Source organism: Danio rerio, chromosome 3 (genome assembly GCF_052040795.2).
Source record: "Danio rerio strain M-AB ecotype USA chromosome 3, GRCz13ab, whole genome shotgun sequence".
Classification (NCBI taxonomy): Eukaryota; Metazoa; Chordata; class Actinopteri; order Cypriniformes; family Danionidae; genus Danio; species Danio rerio.
The window spans coordinates 31,029,379-31,050,191 of record NC_141023.1 but is presented as its reverse complement, the minus strand read 5'-3'; the positions used below and the strand labels follow the sequence as shown (position 1 = coordinate 31,050,191).

The window sequence follows — 20,813 nt, the reverse complement described above, 5'->3', positions numbered from 1 at the left end:
ATGTGCACCCAGACACCCACTGTTTAAAAGTATTCTTGCATGACCCTGCATTCTGGAGATGCAAAGAACTACGGGGGACGGAACAGTGATTTGCATATTTTCCAATTTAAACAGACTGCAAGATTAGCAATAATGTCCAAAACAGCCCAGACAGCGTACAGTTTCTGGCAAATCTTACCACCACTTTATAAACTTCAGAAGAAGAGTTTCAGGTGGTTGAATAAATCTGTTTTTTTCTATTATCTGTCTGTCTGTCTGTCATTCTTTCAAACATTGTTTATTTGATATACAAAAATATGTGAACATGAAAGATTGAAAATATTAAGTAACATTCAAACTTTTGCCTTACTCCCTTCCTTCCTTCCTTCCTTCCTGTTCTTCCTTCCTTCCTTCCTTCCTTCCTGTTCTTCCTTCCTTCCTTCCCTCCATCCTTCCTTCCTTCCTTCCCATCATTCATCTTCTTTAATTCATTCCTTCCATCCTACCTTCTTTCCTTCTTTCCTTCCTTCCTTCATTCCCTCCATCCTTCCTTCCTTCCTTCCCATCATTTTTCTGTTCTTCTTTTATTCCTTCCTTCCCTACTTCCTTCCTTCCTTCCTTCCTTCCTTCCTTCCTTCCTTCCTTTCTTTTTTCTTTTTTCTTTCTTCCTTTTTTTCTTTTTTCTTTCTTTCTTTCTTTCTTTCTTTCTTTTTCTTGCTTTCTCCTTTTATTTTTTTCTCCCTCCCTCTCTTGATATCTTTGAAATGTATAATACTAAAAGTAATAAGTAATTTTAAGACAGTGAATATTCATAGTTTTGGAGCAAATATTACCCATATTTTTATTGATTCTTTGATTAATATGATTTCAGATCATTTAATTGGTCAGATCATTTAGTTAGTCAGATCAAATAACTTGTTATTATTTCATTTGGTATCAAGTTTGTTCATTCATAAACCTAATAAGTCAGTTTTATATTTATAGAATTTTTTTATTTAAACTTATGGAAAAAAAACCTTGGCATGTAATCTTCTGTAAAAAGAATTTGTTTCTTTATTATTTTGTACAATATCTAAACAATTTAAGGACCTCTGCCAATAATCTGATTTACTTCTTGCAACTTTTTTACGTGCATACACATACTAAAAGGGAAGCTTGATCTTGCTATTGTATCAAGAGCCAAACCAGCTGGTGTATTGGCTTACTTCATATTTAAATGTATGTATGTGCTTTTTTATACTCTTTATTTTACCATCAGCAGAGTACTTCTAGTGTGCATATTAATAACACCTTTTACATCAAATGCAGGCTTTCCACTGGACAACATCAGTGCATTTCCATATCTTTCCATCTTCCACCCCTTCATCTGTTCACAGACCTCAGGTCTTTCCTTCCATCTCTCCGTTTCTCTTTCTTTGGGGAGCCTGAGTAGGATTACATGTTAAACTCAGTCACAGTCTGCCAGAAAGAGTGAAACGCCTCTGCAACTGTTGCCTTTATTACACCTGCTCTGGAGACCAAGTGTTCACCACCATATAAGATTGAGGGATAGACAGAGAGAACGGAGACTGAAAGATTGTTCTGTTTGATTCCCTGACTCTTAGAAGTTACTTGCTCTGACTTTGTTCATAAACCTGGTGAGCTGCCTGGGTGTTATGGGTGTTATGCAAAATTCACAGCTATGCGTGTCCAAGGTGTGTGTAAACAACCAGTGTATATTGGTAAAAAATCTACCCACTCTTATTTTAGAATAAGAAGGGTTTTGAAAATGCAGTTTCAGATTTCCACGGATTATGATGTCACAAGCCCAGTCTTTGATTAATGAACATTTACTCTATTTAGTATTAACACTGTTTAGGAGTAGTGAGCAATTTTTATGATTTATGATTTTTTTTTTTCAGTAGTTTGAGTCACATTAGAAGCATACACATCAGTATGTACTGTTTAATATGTTGCTGTTGTTTTTTTATACATACCTAATTTACATTTAATTTCCCCTCTAAAGCCCCCACCTTCTCCTGGAAAGGGGTGGAGAGGAGCAGGTTTTTTTTTTTTTTTTTTTTTTTTTTTTTTTTTTTGCATTTAACAAGATATACATAAAGTGTGTATAGAATAATATAGTAAATTATATAAAACATGATCTTTTGTATATTTACGTACATTTTTAACATTACTCCAGTTTTGTAGCAAGAATCTTAATTTATTCAGTTAATATAACAATGTAAAAAAATATATATATAAAATAAATAAAAATTTATATTCTGAATATTTAAAATGTTATTTCCCATGTTTTTTTGTTTTTGTTTTTTTTTACTGAAAAGGGAAGAAACTGCAGTAATAAATTTATTCCAAGCAAAAATAATCATGAGTGGAAAATGCAAAGGTGTAAAATGTCTAGACAGACATTTGTGAGGGAGAAACTTTGCTTATGTTTTTTTAGTTTATAATTTATTCATTAATTTTCTTTTGGCTTAGTCCCGTATGTGTCAGGGGTCACCACAGCAGAATGAACCGCCAACTATTCCAGCAAATGTTTTAGGCAGCGGATGCCCTTCCATAACTCATTACTGGAAAACACGCATACACTCACACATTTACAGACAAACTCATACACTATGGCCAATTTTGTTTACCCAGTTCACCTGTACCGCATGTTTTTGGACTGTGGGTTAAACCCGAGCACCCGAATGAAACCCATGCGAAAACAGGGAGAACATGCAAACTCCACACAGAAATGCCAACTGACCCAGCCAGGACAGTGCTATCCACTGAGCCACAGTGCTGCCTGTTTATAATTCAATATTGCCAAAAAAGGTTTTAATTGTAAGATAAGTTGCAACTGGGGTACAAATTATACATTGATGAATACTGAAGTTAGTATTAGTTTCTATAATAAAAGCTTCAGTGATTGAAGTTTATGTATTTTAATTAAATATAATCCATTAATAAAACATATTTAAGTTTTTTTTAGTGTTTTGAGGAATATTTAATGTATTATGACGTACAGACACCTCTGATTACCTGGTTTAGAGGTTACTGTAGGTCAAACTATACAAACTACACATCTAATTTTACTTTACTTTTAAGATATATGTAAATACAAAGACCTATTTTAAAGGAAAGTGTATTGTGGACACTTACTGTATGTGTCTTAGTCCTGTTGAACTGCAGTTTGAATGACTCTTTGTATAGTCTGATGCGCGATTAGGCATCGACAATGGTATGAACCATAATGGAGTGGTCAAAACTTTATTTATATTTTATTATTTTGTAACACTTTATTTTGATGGTCCATTTGAGTATTAATATACTGTCTGCTTAATATCTGTTGATATGCTCCTTCAACAGACATTTAACTGACTATAAGAAACTTTGCAAGTACATGTCAACTTACACTAACTCTGACCCTAACCCCAACCCCAACCTAACCGTTTATTTATAATCTAATAAGAATTAGTTGGCATGTAGATGCAATGCAACTTAAATTCAACAAATGGACCATCAAAATAGAGTGTGACCCAATATTTTAATTCTTAATATGATTCAATATACAGATCAGAGCCAACTATTTAAAGGAAAGACCCCCATTCAGGTACATCTGGTTTTAATTTTATTCAGGGTGGTCAATCGTTAATTAGGGCGGCCAGACCCCCCCCCCCCCCCCTGTAATTCGCACCCTATTTGCAACTATTTAAAAAATAAAATAACACCATATCAGAAGGTGGCTTCCATAATTTTTATCATAAAGTATATTTTCCGATTTATTGCAGTGCATTATGGGATTGCAATCAGCAAGAATCTGGCCGAATCCCGGTATCATGGGAAAAGCGCACATAATTATTCCACCTAGCTTTTGGAACAGGCTGGGCGTTGGGAGTGCGCCTGAGAAGCCTTAACATACTGCCTATAGGGAGACAGCTCACAAGCTTTTGGAACAGAGTGTCTATATCTCACTCTCTCTCCTCTGCCTTGTTACGATCTCTTAGAGCAGATGAGTGAGAGCTGTTTTTAAGGGGCCCGGGGACTCTGGGAAGCGCAAGAGAAGAGAGCTAAAAGAACAGATCAAAAGAGACAAAAAAAGAGAGAGAAAGGGATCCAGCAAGACAACAATGTTCTGTTACGATAAGAGAATCGTTTAGTTGTGATGATTTCGGGATGCTCTCTGAAATCCGGACGTCTCATCAATTAAACACTTGACCAGAAGAAAGGGAAACTTTTTTCTTTCTTTCTCTCTCTGACAGTTTTGAGCCCTGCCATGCTGTCAGGGACTTCCAGAGCACCAATCTGTCCTTTTCAGCTCCCCCCTCCTCACCCCGTTACTCCCAACATGCTCTCCTCACGGTCCCAGTTTCCTGGTGCTGCTATTCCGGTTATCATGCGTGTTTGAAGAGTTGTGCCAGGTGCCTCTGGCCTAGATGCACGAAGAAGCAGACAGCCTGAGGGGGGAAGAAGCGGGAGCCCAGGTTGGGACATGGCTTTGAATGGGAAGGAAGAAGGCACAGAGGAGGCAGGGTGCTGGATGCACCTCTGAGAGCTGCCCTAACTGGGGCAGATTCACTTAATTTCCTTTTCCTGTAGACTCCAACACATATTTCCACAGTTAAATTCTCTCTCTCCTTGCTTACTTTCTGGCCTGAACTCACTGCGGTTACTTGTGCTCTTTTGGACGTGGCTCATGTAGCCGTGGGATGTGGCTGCTAAGCTGTTGGCTGGCTTGGTGACCATAACATGGATAGTGTGTCCATGACTGAGCTGTCGTTTGGCCACCGTCCCTCATGCCTGAAGTGTTTCTGGAACATTTCCACTGCCAGTTCACATATACAGACTTTTTAACTACAGTTTTGGACACCAAGTTTGCCTCACCGTCCAACAGCTCTCACTCTTATGTACTTGTTCCTATATTCAAGAGGTCCTTTTTAGGGGGGCTTTCTTTTTTGCACACTTTGTCCTCTCTTCATGTTCATGTTGCTGTACAGCTGGCATGTTGGAACATGGTTCAACTGAATCTCTCAACCTTAAATCGAAAAAGGAAAAACTTGGTTGTGAAGGTATTTTTGTCTCTCTTTTTTTTAGATGTTTTCTTCACATCTTTGTGTCACGCTCGGTCCATCCGTCTTTGTTAGTGTTGCCCTCTTTTCCCGAGAGTCTTCCCTTTTGCGCTTTTTGCTTTTTTCTTTGATTGTTTTGTCTGTATCTTTACACCCAGCTGGGTTTGTCTCTTTCTTTCTCTCTGTCTCTGATCATTCAGTTTTGAAACTTTGAGTGCAGGGCCTGCAAGGGAATTGATAAAACATACTCACAGAATGCACATGGTGGAACATAGTCTCTCAACTACAAACTTTATTTAATGTAAAATATTTAAATTCAGTAATATACACTTCCCATTTACACAGAAAAAAGTTACTTGTTTAATCAATCTACTTATTTAAAATAAGCTGAAAACAACACAATTCTTGCTTTTTTTCCTGGTGAGGACAACTTGATTGAGCAAACAACAATTTAATTTGTAAAACTGAGTTAATTTGTTGCTCCAACACATATCGATTGTGTGGAACCCAGCATTTTCTTACAGTGTAGTTAAAGTTATGTTATGTGCACTTTCTCAATCATTAGTTGATGCAACACCATGATTAGCCAATCAGATTTAGGCATGTAGATTTACTGCTGTCCATACCAAACATCAGAATGTTTAAACCTGCTGGGGCCATTAAATGTGTCTGTGTTTGAGGTAGGGCTGCACGAACAATCGAAACAAGATTGCAGTCTAGATTTGACCCCAAATCCAGCATCTTTTTTCGATTCAGCCAATTATATTTTCAAGTTCAGGAGAGAAGCATAAAGGCAGTCACACAAGTCTTTACATTGTTTTTTATGTGTTGCTCAGCAATGTGGACACCTCTAAAATAGTCAGCCTACTGTATTTATAAGGTATAATTCACCCAAAAATGTGTTTTATGCTTTCATGCAATGATGTTTTTTGTGGCTGCAAAATCATACATGAGCTGTCTCACAGTTTGTTTACTAAAAAGAGGACGCTCGCGCAGCCCATAATGATGACTACTGTGGTGAATAGAATCTGCATAGTCTGTAAATGACAGGTAATAATGTTATAAATAAACTTGTTGCACAAAGCAATCGTTTAGGAGCCATACGGAAAGTATGATTTGCTTCTATTGTTCTGGCAAAATTTAGCATTTTAGCATACAGTAGACCAGTGTGAGAATTAACTCTAATAATAGCCTACTCATATTAACCTCTATTTTACATTTACAGAATCGTGAGTAAATTGTGACCTTGATTTTAAGCGATACAAAATTCTGATTCTCCTTTTAGCCAGAATTGTGCAGCACTAGTTTGTGCACATTTTTTATGTGACAATCATAAAAAGACCTTATAAATGTAATTAAAGTTACTATGAATATGGTATAATTTTTTGTCTAAAACAGGCTGGTAAGACAGTCTCAGAACAGGTGATTTACTGGGTTGTGTTAATAGTATTTTAACAAAACTGAATAAAAAACCTTAATAATACATAATCAATTACAATAGTTAAAAGAACATTGGTTGCATTTTTGATTTAGAATTTATTTGATATATTTAAAAATAAAACTAAACAATCCCCTCAGTCAAATCTGTTTGCTCTTGAACAAATAATAAATGATTGAGAACAGGTACTAGGTATCTGTCAAAGCCAGAATGATTTATATTCCATCATTAACCCCTATAGAGACATGCATCAGTTTCAGAAGAACAGTGTTCATGGTAAGGCTGCTCACGGTGACAGTGCATGTGAATGATGAACGAACACATCTCTAAAGTCATTGAATCATATTTTCAAATAAGTGATATTCTTATAAGTAATTCACATATATCAATAAAATAACATTCCCACCTCAAAATTGTTCAGAAATACACTTTGAAACATAAACAGCAGTATTTGCCATACAGAGTTTTATTCTCCACCAGGACACTCACAGGGAGGAATGCTGCAAGGTGAGCAGAACACTGTACAATGTAAAAAATGATTACTTAAAAAGTGAGTAAACCCATTGCCTTAGAAATGATAAGTTGATTTTACAAAAAAAAAAAAAAAAAAAATGTAAGTAATTCTGCTGTAACTTAGAATTATCAACTTCACTTAACTTTCATAATTATGCACATAGTTCATTTACTTATGAATTTGAAGGCAACAAGTTTACTCACCTTTTCAACTAATCACTTTTTACTGTGTAGAAAACATTTATTTTTAAACATAATCAGATGATGTGGTTTATTTACATCAGATGTGTTCTTGAATGTTATTTTATTCTTCAAGGCAAACAGCCAGATAAGTTGATGAATTAACTGTAAATACTGCAGGTCTGATCTGTCATAGATCAAATAATATGATCATTATTAAGGGAACTGTGTTTTTATATATATTTCAAAATCAGTTATTTCACAATACAATAAAAATAAATAACAAACACTGCCACGACATCTCACATAAAAATCTTGACACATCGCCAAGGAAATGTCAGAGTGACAAGTTCACGTTCTTTGTCAAATCACATAAACAATCACACAGGAATATTCAAAACTTTCTTGGGAAAGGGTTACTAATGTCTGCTTTTATCAAAATTGTATTAAATGCATTAAAATATATTCAAATACAAAATTTTCTTTTGAATTGTAGCCTTTATCAACGCCTCGGTTATATCTTTAGTAGAATGACAAATCAAAAAAAATTTTTTTTTGCATGTTTAAACAAGGCTTGTCACACTAATCATTTTATCGACTTATCGCACAGCACATGAACATGAACATGACCTCAATCATTTTTGGTGATGCAATATATATCACCCATACATAAAAAAAAAAACTATTCTAGCAACATTTTAGCTGACATAATATAATGAGTGGCATAAGATTGATAATAATAATAATAATAATAATAATAATAATAATAATAATAATAATAATAATAATAATAATAATAATAATACGGTAATAATATTGTAGGCAATGTACAGTTTTTACAGTATTTTGGGGTAATATATCATACAACAAAAAATAGATATCATGACAGGCCAAGTTCAAACTAAAATAAGTTAAAACAACAAAATTCTTAAGGTTTTTTTTTGGGACAGCTTGACTGTTTTATGTTCAATCCAATTGAATTTGTAAAAACTATTAAGCTAACTTAATCAATTTGTGTTGTGGAAACATTGAATTGTGTGGAACCCAGCATTTTCTACACTATTGTGGATGTATTTAACTATTATTTATGTAAATAATTTCAGACAGCACAACAGGATACGTCTACTGATATTGTAAGGGATTATAATGCTGCTGACCTCATATCTATATAACACACATGCACACACACACACACACACACACGGTTGTTCTGCCTTGCTCTAGTTCAGCAAACAGATTGAGCCCACTAGCAGTCAGGCTTTGACAGGTAGTTGACCCCGGTCGTCTCATGTCTCCACCCCCTCATCCATCCTTCCTCTCTTTCACTCCATCATCTGTTTAAGTATTCACACGCTGCTTCACAGTTAGATGAAAGAGAGAAAGGTCTGGACGGAGGGTCTTGTTCTCCAGGATGAATCCAGCCTCAGCCTGCTGTTTGTTTGTTGCTGTTATTATTAGTGCTTTGTTTACCTCACCTGTCTTGTTTACTTTCTTTGACCTCCCACTCCAGGAGATGGAGCCTATGTTTACACTTATTATTATCGTTATTGCAAGACCTATAAAGGCAATGATATCTCTGCATTTGTGTTTGTGAAGGAAATTTAATTGCTGGTTAATCTGGGCTTTACACACACACACACACACACACACACACACACACACACACACACACACACACACACACACACACACACACACACACACACACACACACACACACCTCTGAACTGCGGAAAAAAACCTGCCTCCCACATTATTATTATCATGCAAAGGGAATACCAGGGATAATGTCTCACAAACAGTCGTGAATTATTATATTTTTTTGTATTCAGTGTTAAATTGGTTAAAAGGGTGCATTTAAAGCTGCATAAGGAGAAAGGACGAAAAGGGAAAAACGGCTAGTTAAAAGAAAAATAAAACACTCTTGGTCATAGACAATAGAAATTGAGGTCATGAAATAATTCATGTTCTATGATGCTCCAAATTTTTTGAAAAGGGACTCATAAACAGCTTCTGCTAATTCATAAGATTTTCATATGTAATGCAAAGCGAAGGCAAGCAAAGATTCAGAATCCTGACAGCAAGATATGTATTTGCATTGCAAATATCTAACCTTAAGTGTGAAATAAAGTATCATCAAAAATTCAGGTAACATCAAATATGTGTTAATCTGTCAGCATGCTAGTTTTTTTTTATTAGCTGAGTAAGGATAGGCAAAGCAACACATACACAAATGCACACAGGTGGGAAGTCAAGGCGTTCTATTATTGTTATTAATATTAACCTTTTTTATTATTTAATAAAACGTTTTAAAAATGCACATAGTTTCACATATATTGAAATGTATGATCTTTAATTTTTGTTAAAAAAATGTAACTGAAAAAATTAAACTGAAAAAAAAAAACGATTTTCTCTCAGTTCTGTTGATGAAAAAACATCAAATGCTTGTTGTAATCAAAACTTTAAAATACAATAAGAGCATTTAAAGGATGTGCACGATTTTGGTTTCACTTTTTACTGCCCAGCGCTCTTATGTCACGGCTGTTTTCACTTTAAGTTCAGTTTGCAACTATTACCTGTTATTCACAGTCAATGCAGGTTATGTTCATTAAAGTAGACTTCATTGACGGGCATGTGCGTGTCCTCAGTATGAAACATTGCATCAGCTCACATATGATTTCACAGCCGCGAATGCATCATTACATTAAGACAGAAATTACATTTTGGGGTGAATTTTACCTTATAAATAAAGTGTGACACTTTTAACACCATTTGGAGGGGTTCATGTTGCTGAGCAACATATATAAAACAATGTGAAGACTTATGCAACTGCTTTTATGCTTCTCTCCTGACCTTGAAAATATAATTGGCTGAATCATAGAAAGGCTGAATTGAGATCATGTGTAGGATTGAATTGAGATTGCAATCTTTGTTTCAATTAATTGTGCAGCCCTAATAGTTACTAGTTACTTCTCACAAATAGAAACTGAGTTACATATATAAAAATTAACTAACTACCAGGGAAACTAACTATTTCTTTACTTAAAAATGAATCGTTTCGTCAAATGACCATAAATACAGTCAGTATGTCAGAGTCAGAATTATTAGTCCCCCTTTGATTTTTTCTTTTTTAAAATATTTTCCAAAATGTTTTTTCCAATTATGTTTTACAGAGCAAGGACATTTTTTATTCTGGAGAAAGTCTTATTTGTTTTCAATAGTCTACAGAACAAACCATCGTTACACAATGAACTGCCTAATTACGGTAATCTGCCTAGTTCCCCTAATTAACCTAGTTAAGCCTTTAAATGTCCCTTTAAGCTGTATAGAAGTGTCTTGAAAAATATCTAGTCAAATATTATTAATTGTCATCATGGCAAAGATAAAATAAATCAGTTATTGAAGATGAGTTATTAAAAGTATTATGATTAGAAATGTGTTGAAAAAATCTTCTCTCCGTTAAACAGAAATTAGGGAAATAAATAAATGAGGCTAATATGTCTGACTTCAACTGTAAATATAAAACATTGTACATTAATCTACAATATTTTACTGTGGTTATGAGACAATGAGAGATACATCAAATCATCAACCATCAAATTCAACACATCGTTATAAATATTAACAATGAGGGAAATGTAGTGCTTAAATTACCAGTTTGCAAAAGCTACCTTTTGAACTTGTTGGATTTGCCATTGTTCTGACTCCTGGTCGTTGGTGTGTGCAATTGTGTGTGTGCTTGTGTGTGAGCAGTTGAACACCCGTACTACTTTACATCTGGCAAATGATGGAAATGGACTGCATCTAAGCCAATCATCACAATCTCAGTTACACCAATTGGTTGGAACACACACACCAACCCCAGAGAAAAAGAGGTCGCATGAAAACTGATTCGGTGACCTCCATTTTTGTAAGGCTCATTTTATTGTCAGTAACGATAATGGCGTTGTAACAGGGAACCACTATCATTGATTGTAACACTTTATTCATGCGCTGTTATTGCACCAAAGCTTTATTTATATGATTCATTGTGTCATTGTCAGTGTCATTGTCATTGTGTCAGATTGCACACCTAACATAGTAGGCTACATAATATGGTAAATAGTATGGAAAATGAATTTAATTTTTTGTATTTGTATATGTATTTTTTTATTTCAAAATTGTACGCAAATTTTTGGGAATTACCACCACAAAATCTGGCATTTTTTTTTAGCAAAAACATTTTTTGTGATTAATAAAAAATCGTCTGATTAATAACAATGCACAAATATAGTGCAGTCACTTATGGCAAAGCAAATGCACTATAATAGAAAATTACAAAAAATATAAAATTATTTCACATAGTCATTATCATTTTTATTTCATGTTATTTATGTGCCTTATTAAGTTTAGTAAGTGAAATAAGTGTTCTTTCGCAGCAGTGGCAACTATGAGGATGAGATGAGAATTGCTGTCATGCGTTGAAAAAGTATGTGAGCTGTACAACTGAGACTTAAAAAAGGGGCAAATTGGAGGCTTTTTGTGGATATCTTGAGAACAGAAATATGCATTTAGAAAGAAAGTGAGAGGAGGGAACGAGTGATAGAGAGAGAGAGAGTGTGAAAGAAAGCACAGTTGGCTGTTTTAATATTACACGACCACTGATGCACATTTCAGCTCAGTGTCTGGCCTGGCCTTCTGTATGTTAGCTTGATAACACTGCCGAAATGCCACTCTGTGAATTAAACATAGCTCTTTCCTGAGTGCCAGCTATTCTTTCTTATCTCTGTCTTTTTTTGTACCTCATCTTTTTCTTACTTTTAGCCTATGTTTTTCTATTTAAAAGAAAAATCTCTAAACCTACCGCTAGTTCTTTCTTGGAAGTCTGCATTGTGTCATTGTTGTCAAATGCTTTGTCATCTCTGATGTTTTAAGTGGAGCTGTTGGGATTTCTGTGTTGATGATTGTGGCTTTTTTTGTGATGCATAAATGATTTAAGAAGTATGTGTGTCATAGTGATTCAGCTTTTTTTTTTAAACAATGCAAAACAACTTTTTACTATATTTGAATAGCTCTGTGTTTTATGCTTGTGTTTTTTTTTTTTGTGGTGGTCTTAAATGGGGGCTTTGATGAAAAGTGTGCTCCTGTGATCCGTAGGTAAAGGAGAGGCTGGAGAAAGAGCGGCTGGATATTTTATTAATGTGTCTCGTTAATATTCCAGCACTGAGGGACGACTCCTGTGTCTCTTCTCCTGAAGAATGATGAATAACTCAACACCTCCACTACAGCTCAGTCCTGATCATGAATATTCACAGTCTGCCTGGCTGGGACGGCCCTCCCTGGACTGCAGCGAGGAGAGAAAGAGAGAGAGAGACACAAAATGAAAGAGGTACGGATGTGTATGTGAAATGAACTGTACAGTATGTTTTTTTTCTGCAACTATAATAATTTTTTTCATCCCTGTGAGATGCTGAGGTAATTTATGCTTTTTAATTTGAAGTTCTGAAAGTTAAAGGTTGTGTACAGAATTTTTTATAGAGGTCTCAGGATGTGTGAGTGCCCTTAAAGAATGTTTAAAACAAATTCATTGCATTTTTGTTTATTATTAATAATGAAAACCCTGACATTCATTTAGCCTCATTTAGTTATTGTCTTTACTTATATAATTAGGGATAGTTAAAAATAATACATATATATATATATATATATATATATATATATATATATATATATATATATATATATATATATATATACAGTTGAAGTCGGAATTATTAGTCCTCTGAATTATTAAACCCCACTTGTTTTTCCACAATTTCTGTTTAAAGGAGATTAATTTTTTTAAACACATTTCTAAACATAATAGTTTTAATAACTCATCTCTAATGACTGATTTATTTTATTTTTGCCATGACGACAGTAAATATTTGACTAGATATTTTTCAAGACACTTCTATACAGCTTAAAGTGACATTTAAAGGCTTAACTAGGTTAATTAGGTTAACTAGGCAGGTTAGGGTAATTACACAAGTTATTGTATAACGATGGTTTGTTCTGTAGGCTATCGAAAAAAATAGCTTAAAAGGGCTAATAATTTTGACCTTAAAATGTTTTTTTTAAAATGAAAACCTGCTTTTATTCTAGCCGAAACAAAACAAGTAAAGGATTGTACACACTTTGACGCTTTTCGTTTGCGTTTATCGTCAGCATTTTTCAAGACGTTTTTCCGGATTCAAACCCACGCATTTTTCACTGGCATCAAGCAGAATATCAAAATCACTCCTTGATGTTAGATGGCGCTATACAACTTTAAGCTTCTGACACTTGCTTGTAACACAGAAGAAGAAGTAGACGTTGACACGCTTGTTGGACGGTTCAAGTAGCAGCTCTAGCGATGAAGAAATGATTATTGTTCACAGAGCATTAAGCAGCTCCACGTTTATGTTGTCTCTGCACAGCAAATTCATCAGAGTTAAATTCTCGGTGTTGAAGCATTTCAGAGTAAAGTGTTGACGTTAAAGAGTTATATTTTGATAAATGAATATAATAAGAGTTAGAATTGATTTTATTCAGTGCGAAATCAAGGAGTTATCTTTTCAACACTTGGTGGTGTTATTTCCAACATCCGGGAATTCATGCAGCCCCAGTCACTGAAGAATTTTCCAGACGCCATTTTCCATCTGAGGTTTAGAACAGCAACTGGTGAGTCAAACTACCTAAATGTTGGTATTTTACTGACTTTCTTTAAGGAAATACAGTTGTAAACATGTTGTTAAGTTAATAACTTTAGAATGGAGTGACAATTTTAAACTTCTGTGGTTCATTCATGGTCGTTTGTGTAACTTGTCTAACGTTAGCTTAACTGCAGTACTATTGACTTTTTTCCAAGAATGTTTTTTATATATGCCCACGCATACATAGTGCATAAAAACATCAAATGTACATTTTCAACACATTTCTGTCACGCTTAATGCCATTTTGTGCGTTGTTACCCATCTGTAAAATAAAATCGACACTTCTCCTTTAATTCGAAGCAAACTAGCGAGGGAATCCCCGGACTCCGAGCCGCCTAACGTTAGCCTACTCTGCCCGGATGCTAACAGCAACACAGGACTGTTTCCATAAGCTCTGGAGAGTTTCTAAAACATATCTGGTGAGTAAATGAACATATGCTTACTTGTAAAAGGCTTCCTGACTAAAACATATGATTGTTTGTTATTCTTGTATGTTAATTTGGTTATTTTAAACACCGCGGCCCTTTTAAACTCGTTCATTCGTGGCCGTCTATATACCGTTAACGTTAGTCCATAAACTCGCGTGATAACGTACGCTTGAATTATATTAAGTGTTGACAACCATTAAAGTCGGAATGTTAACATTAATGTCTTTAAATGACCGCGTTTGCACTCAGACATTTAACGTTACAGAAGTCTACCGGAAGTTGCGGGACTAACGTTAACGTTATCCCGCAAATGCACAGAGATTCCCAGATGCCCAAGTAGATGCCCGCAAATGAATGATAATCTCCCGGAAATCGCGCGTCTCCCGCCCGGTCATTAAACACTTTGCACACCCCTCTCCACCGCATCCCTCCCAGCTCTTCAGGTACGTCGCGCGCAACTCACCCCCACCGCTCTTAAGGTACGTCGCGCGCAACTCACCCCACCGCTCTTCAGGTACTCATCTCTCCCGCTACCTCCCGCAAATCAACTCTGTATCCCCCGAAAACGACTTTTCCCAACTGGGGATGTTTGACGTTAGTAAGTTAGGCTATTTCTGTAGTCAGGAACATCTTAGTCAAGCTTTTTCTCCCGCATGATATTGTGCTTAAAACTATAGGCTAAACTTAAACTTAAAGACAATTTAGTGCGTTGTAAACAGCCACCTGTCTGTAAAAATTAATCAACTGATTCATATTTGAGCAGCCTAATGATGATACAGGTTTGATTTGTAGATTTATTATCAATAATCAACATCTGAATCAAAAGATATCTGAAAAAGTGTGAGGCATACTTTGTGATGTTCATCTCTCTTTTTTTATCTGAAGGTTATGCATATGTGTTAGATACTAATGTTTTGTTGTTTTTTTAACAGCTACAGTTACAGCCCTGTGACGATTGGCTGATTAGAGACAGATGGTGTATTTCCAGAGTTGGTGAAATGACCAAGCACACCTTCTTGGTCATATGTGGTGATAATAATGAAGTTATGTTTGATAAAGTTCTGTATTTGTTTCACAATAAGCTGAGAGGGTATTAGAGCATTAGAGAATAACAAATGAGATGAAGGTGATAAGTTTTGTATTGTGGGTGAACTGTTACTTAAATAATGTTTTGCTCTTTGCTTTGTGCTTTGCACTTTTCCTCTTCTGCTTATCCTAATATTTTAGATTATATTTGGACCTGAAACATCTGCTAGACTCCAGGAAAGGTGGCGTCAATACTGGACTTGAAAGGGCCTAACTGGTAAAGAAACACGCATGCACACACACACACACACAAACACACACACACACGCGCACACGCTTACAGAAAACTGTAAGTTTATGAATATTTTTTACACTGTGGCCAATATTTTGGGGAAGTCAGCATCACTAAATGATATAAAAGATTTTAAGCTCCTCTAAATTTTGCTCCAAGTGTTGTGTTAAATTCAGGATTCTGGACAGACAGCTGCCTGTTTTTCCAGTTCTAGTCATAGTGGTTAACCTAATTGTTTTTGGAGATCCAACAGTGATGTATGTGTTTTTTCTACTTTGCCATATCCTGTCACCTCAACCAGCTGGGAGAGTCAAGTTGTGGATCATCATGAAGATTTTCAAAAGGTGAGTTTAGATTTCTTAAATGTTTTATTTACTTTAAATGTTCTTTTAAATATATCATAGAATTTGATTGCAATTTGTTTTCAAACATTTTTCTTAGTCATGCTGGAGTCTTGAAGAGTTCTTAGAAGAGTATCACCCTATATCCGTGCATCAGGAACCACCAGACGAGCGATCAGCAGCTACTACATCGTCATGGATAAAAAGGTCATCCTGTGGCCGGGAAGCACTTCATTCACAGGACATGCTTGATGAGATTTCCAGCTCCAGTTTGTTTTCACATAAGTTTACAGCATTAATACCTTAATTTAAACTGCTGTGTTTAATATGGAGGACCAAGGAAACACCAGAAGTGAAAGATTTGCACGCCAAGTTGTTTAAAATGTAATTTCAGAAGAAAACTATGAGTTCAGAAGAAAACTATGAGTGACGCTATAGTGAACTTTCAAATTGCTCTGATGAAACATCAAGTTTGGACCAAAGGACTGAAACAGCCTTTTTGAGCACTGGTCATACATATCTTGTTGATACTGTCTGTACTAATAAAATATTTAAAGCATATTTGACATTGTTGCATTTTAAAAACTGAATGAATTGTTGAAGTGGTGAATGTTTTCAAATAAAATGTTTTTTATTTTATAATTTACAGTCTATTTGACCTTTTTACCATATTTACACTCAAGAGAGTTGAATAAAATAAATATATTACACCAGGCGGTGTTAAATATAGTTACATTTTTTAACTCTGCCCAGAGTTAAAATTAACCCTTACTTCGGTGTCAATGTGCCAACCCTTTTGAAAGTGTTGATTTAAATTTGTTTTGAGTGGACCCCATGAGACACTTTCAAAGTGTTGAAATTAACACCCATAGAGTTGTTTTGGGTTCCCATATTTTGCTGTGTGGACATTTTCTTCAATGTGCGCTCGCATTGAAAGTTTTGCACTTGAGCGCCTCCAAGTGCTGTTTACTGTAACTTCAGCAGCTCCGTGCACAAGAACAAAAGTGCTAAAAAATGGAGAAGGTTTTGTTACAGGTTTTTTAAAACAAAAAAACGAGCATAAGGCTTTTCTTTAAAAACGACGCTTTTACGCCTGCTGTTTTGTGCGTTGATGTGCACACTGGCGCCCCATGGGGTGAACAGGAGTGGCCACGGCCAATCCTAAATAAACTCTTGCCACCCCTGTGGCCACCCTAATTTTGCTGTTTATATTATTAATTTAAATGTACTTATGTAAAATGCCAATATTTCAATAAATAAATAAATAAATTAAATGCAGCCACTAAATTGTTGTTGGTGCCAGTGACGTAGCTGATTCACGTCCCCTCCCCCTCCCCCAGTGGCAGATTTAGGCATAGGCAATGTGGGTGATCGCCCAGAGAAACGCGGAGGCGGTACAAAAAAAAAAAAAAAATAGTAAAAGCATTGGGATACAATTTACTTTATGCAAGTGTATTAACTTAGAGTGGCAATGTCAGAATAAAGACGTTAGGGGCTGTTCATAGTTGGCATCTTTTGCACGCATTCTGTATGTGCAACTGAAACAACGCTGGTGAAAGCAAACAGCACGCACTCACCTACAATAGACATCAATGGCAATTTAATATTTATCTTAAAGTACATTAATAGTAGAAGCTTCATTAATAAAATTGTGGCTCAAAAAGGTAAATGGATAAATGATATTATTAGGGTCTGTATAGTGAGTGTGTGTATAAAGCAAAACGTTTTGTTCAGTTTGTTCATTTGTTTGTTTTATTAATTAACTCAATCTTTATTAATTTTAGACATTGCATATACTGTATGATGTACAATAAAAGTATGTGAAAATAACTGAAAAGTTCTTCATATATATGAAAAGTGTATTTAAACTAAATATAGATTTTTTTATTTGGTTTGCATATGCGCTTGCTGAATTATTTCAAGAAATAAATTGCAATATTTTAAGAGTTATGATTAAATTAATTAAATCCACATGATTTCATTTACCAGAAACAAAAATGTAACGTTACACTGAATTCATTAATTTTTTTGTGTGCTACAAAAAGATTTAATGTGTCGCCTCTCCTGGCCACCCCTAGGAAACTTTTTCGGGGCGCCAACACATGCAAAAAGCATCCCGGTTTGCACAGGCCTTAAGACTTTCTAAATAATAATTATCAAACATACTGTGAAAATTTCATGACTAAACATGCTTAAATTCCGTAGTGTGTTTGTGTGTGTGTAAATGAGTGTGTGTATGTTTCCCATTGATTGGTTGCGACTGGAAAGGCATCCGCTGAGTAAAACATGTGCGACACAAGATTAATAAAGGGACTAAGCCCAAAAGAAAATGAATGAATGAATGAATGAACTGCATTGCTTATCCTGCAATGTGTGTTTAATCACAACTGCTTCATATTTAATCTTAAAATCAATCATTTATTAGCAGATGTTGAAAATAACGTATACGTCAAATGCTTTAGGAATGACATTGACATTGGTGAATAAATTCCTAGTGAATTCCCACGGTGTTGGTCTACAGAAGACAAAGGAACTGGATGGTTGGCACAGAGGTAACCGACTGTCAGGCATCTCTTGTGTTTGGTATTCTCTATTTTTGACCAATTTAATGTTACAGCACCAAACTTGACAGATGTGCAATGGTGTGTGCATGAGCCTGCAGTGCTGCCGTATCTGCTTATTATCAGCGACTTTGGGCTTCGTCTTTGGGCTTCGCTCATACATCTATCAAGTTTATTACAGTCTTTAAAGTGGTCAGATGCGGATAGCGATATATTGGTATTATTTTCTATATTTGGACTTTTCTTTGTTTATACTTTACTCTGTTCTTTTATGCTATTTTCCGCCAAGATCTGGCAACACAAAAGATGTTCATACCTATTATCTTGTTATTTCTTGCTCCATGAGGTTGATAATTGCACATAGAGCTCATGTCAAGAACTGCTCCCCCCCAACATTCTTTAGAGTATCTTGTTTTCTGTGCAACAAGAAAATAAGTCATTCAAGTATGAAATCACTTAAGTAGGAATTTTTAGTTTATTTGTTTATTATTCTTTTATTTGCCTTTCTAAAACAATTTAGGCCAAACTCAATTCCAACATAATCTTTCGCAAACTGACTGAGACAATGAATGAAATATAAAGCAATAAAACAATTAAACAAACTAACAAAAAAAAGTATTAAGTAACTTAACATTAAATGAACAACATACCGTGTGTAAATCAAGCAGAAACTTTGTGTAATAATAAGACCATATTCTTTGAACAAATCATACAGTTGTTTAGCCTTCTTACCCTTCATTATTTTTAAAGCATCTCCATAGGTGGCAAACTCCTTTTTAAGACAATCAATTGAGTAGCTGTCTTTTAAATTTCACAGTTATGAATAAAGAATTTGAATAAAATAAGTAAATAATAATAATAATAATTCCTTACATTAGTATAGCGCTTTTCTTAACACTCAAAGCGATTTACACATTGGTGGGACTCTCGTCATCGACCACCAGTGAGCAGCATTCACATGGATGACGTGACGGCAGCCGTATTGCGCCAGACCGCACACCATACACCAGCTGATTGGCGGAGAGGTGACAGTGATGAAGCCAATTATGATATGGGGATGGTTAGGAGGCCAAGATGTACAGAGGCCAGTGGGCAAATTTGGCCAGGATGCCGGTGTTAAAACCCTACTCTATTTCGAAGGACATCCTTGGATTTATAACGACCACAGAGTCAGGACCTTGGTTTAACTACTCATCCGAAAGATGGTGGTCACAGCAATATAGAGTCCCCATCATTATACTGGGGCATTAGGACCCACACAAACTGCAGCTTGGGTGCCCTCTGCTGGTCTCACTAACACCACTTCCGGCTGCAACCTAGCTTTTCCATGTGGTCTACCATCCAGGTACTGACCGGGCGCATCCCTGCTTAGCTTCAGTGAGCGACCATGTAAGAGTTGCAATTAATAAACAATTAATAAACAATTTGCAATTTAGTTATCATCTTTGTTGTTCAAATGTACTCCAAATTTTCCAATGTCCCAACAAATGGAAGGAATCATTGAAATATATTGTTTTATTCAGTTGCCCACATCACACCAGAAAGGATTAACCAAATTAAAAGAAATAGATGTTCAATTGTTTCAATATCACTATTGCAGAATTGGCAAACATTGCGATTCACATTAAATCTTTTTCTCAGAAACTCCTTTGCAGGGAAAATATCATACATCATTTTAAAATGTACTTTTTGTATATTTTGGAGGAAGAATAAATGTCAAATAGTTGCATTTACTTTTCTTAACTAAATTCTTATTAAAAGGTTGGAAAATGTAATTTTCTTTTAATAGCATTCCTGTATAAGACACTTTCTAATAAACACATTTATACATTTCTTGTCCACAAAACTCAACTTAGCTAATTTAATATCCTTTTTTTTTTTTTTTTTTTTTGGTGTGACAGTGGAATAAACTAGGATCTCTTTTAAGATATTAATTAATGGTAAGGGAATACATCTAATTAATTTCAAATAATCTTTTTTTAACACAATTAAATTTAAAGAAAGTACCAATCAATTGCAGCTTAACAACCATTTTTATTCAAAATATGCAGTACTGACCAAATACCATTTTGCCACCAGTCCTAAAAAGAAAAAAAAAAGAAGTGATTCTTAAGTAGGAGTAAAGAATGAGGAAATGTACATTTTTGATGAACTATATAACTTAGATTATAGAACTTTAGATTTCTGCAGATTTTTAGCCCATCATTGTGTCTATTTATTTACTCTGTAATATTAACAAATATGAAAATGTTCATAATATTTATTGTCAATATAGTTTGTAAAGTAATATTTTC

At 35.1% G+C, this 20,813-nt stretch overlaps 2 long non-coding RNA genes across 10 annotated transcripts in view; both read left to right on the top strand.

Moving 5' to 3' along the window:
• Positions 1-20,813, top strand: part of LOC147845657 (uncharacterized) — a 154,784-nt gene that overhangs the window by 61,226 nt on the left and 72,745 nt on the right. For all 9 annotated transcript variants that reach the window (XR_015480946.1, XR_015480949.1, XR_015480947.1 and 6 more), the window contains one exon: positions 12,359-12,526. This is a non-coding gene — a long non-coding RNA (uncharacterized LOC147845657). The remainder of the gene's footprint in view (positions 1-12,358; positions 12,527-20,813) is intronic.
• LOC147845658 (uncharacterized) lies at positions 15,468-16,600 on the top strand. Its single transcript, XR_015480930.1, has 3 exons — positions 15,468-15,602; positions 15,919-15,961; positions 16,059-16,600. It is a non-coding gene; the product is annotated as an uncharacterized LOC147845658 (long non-coding RNA).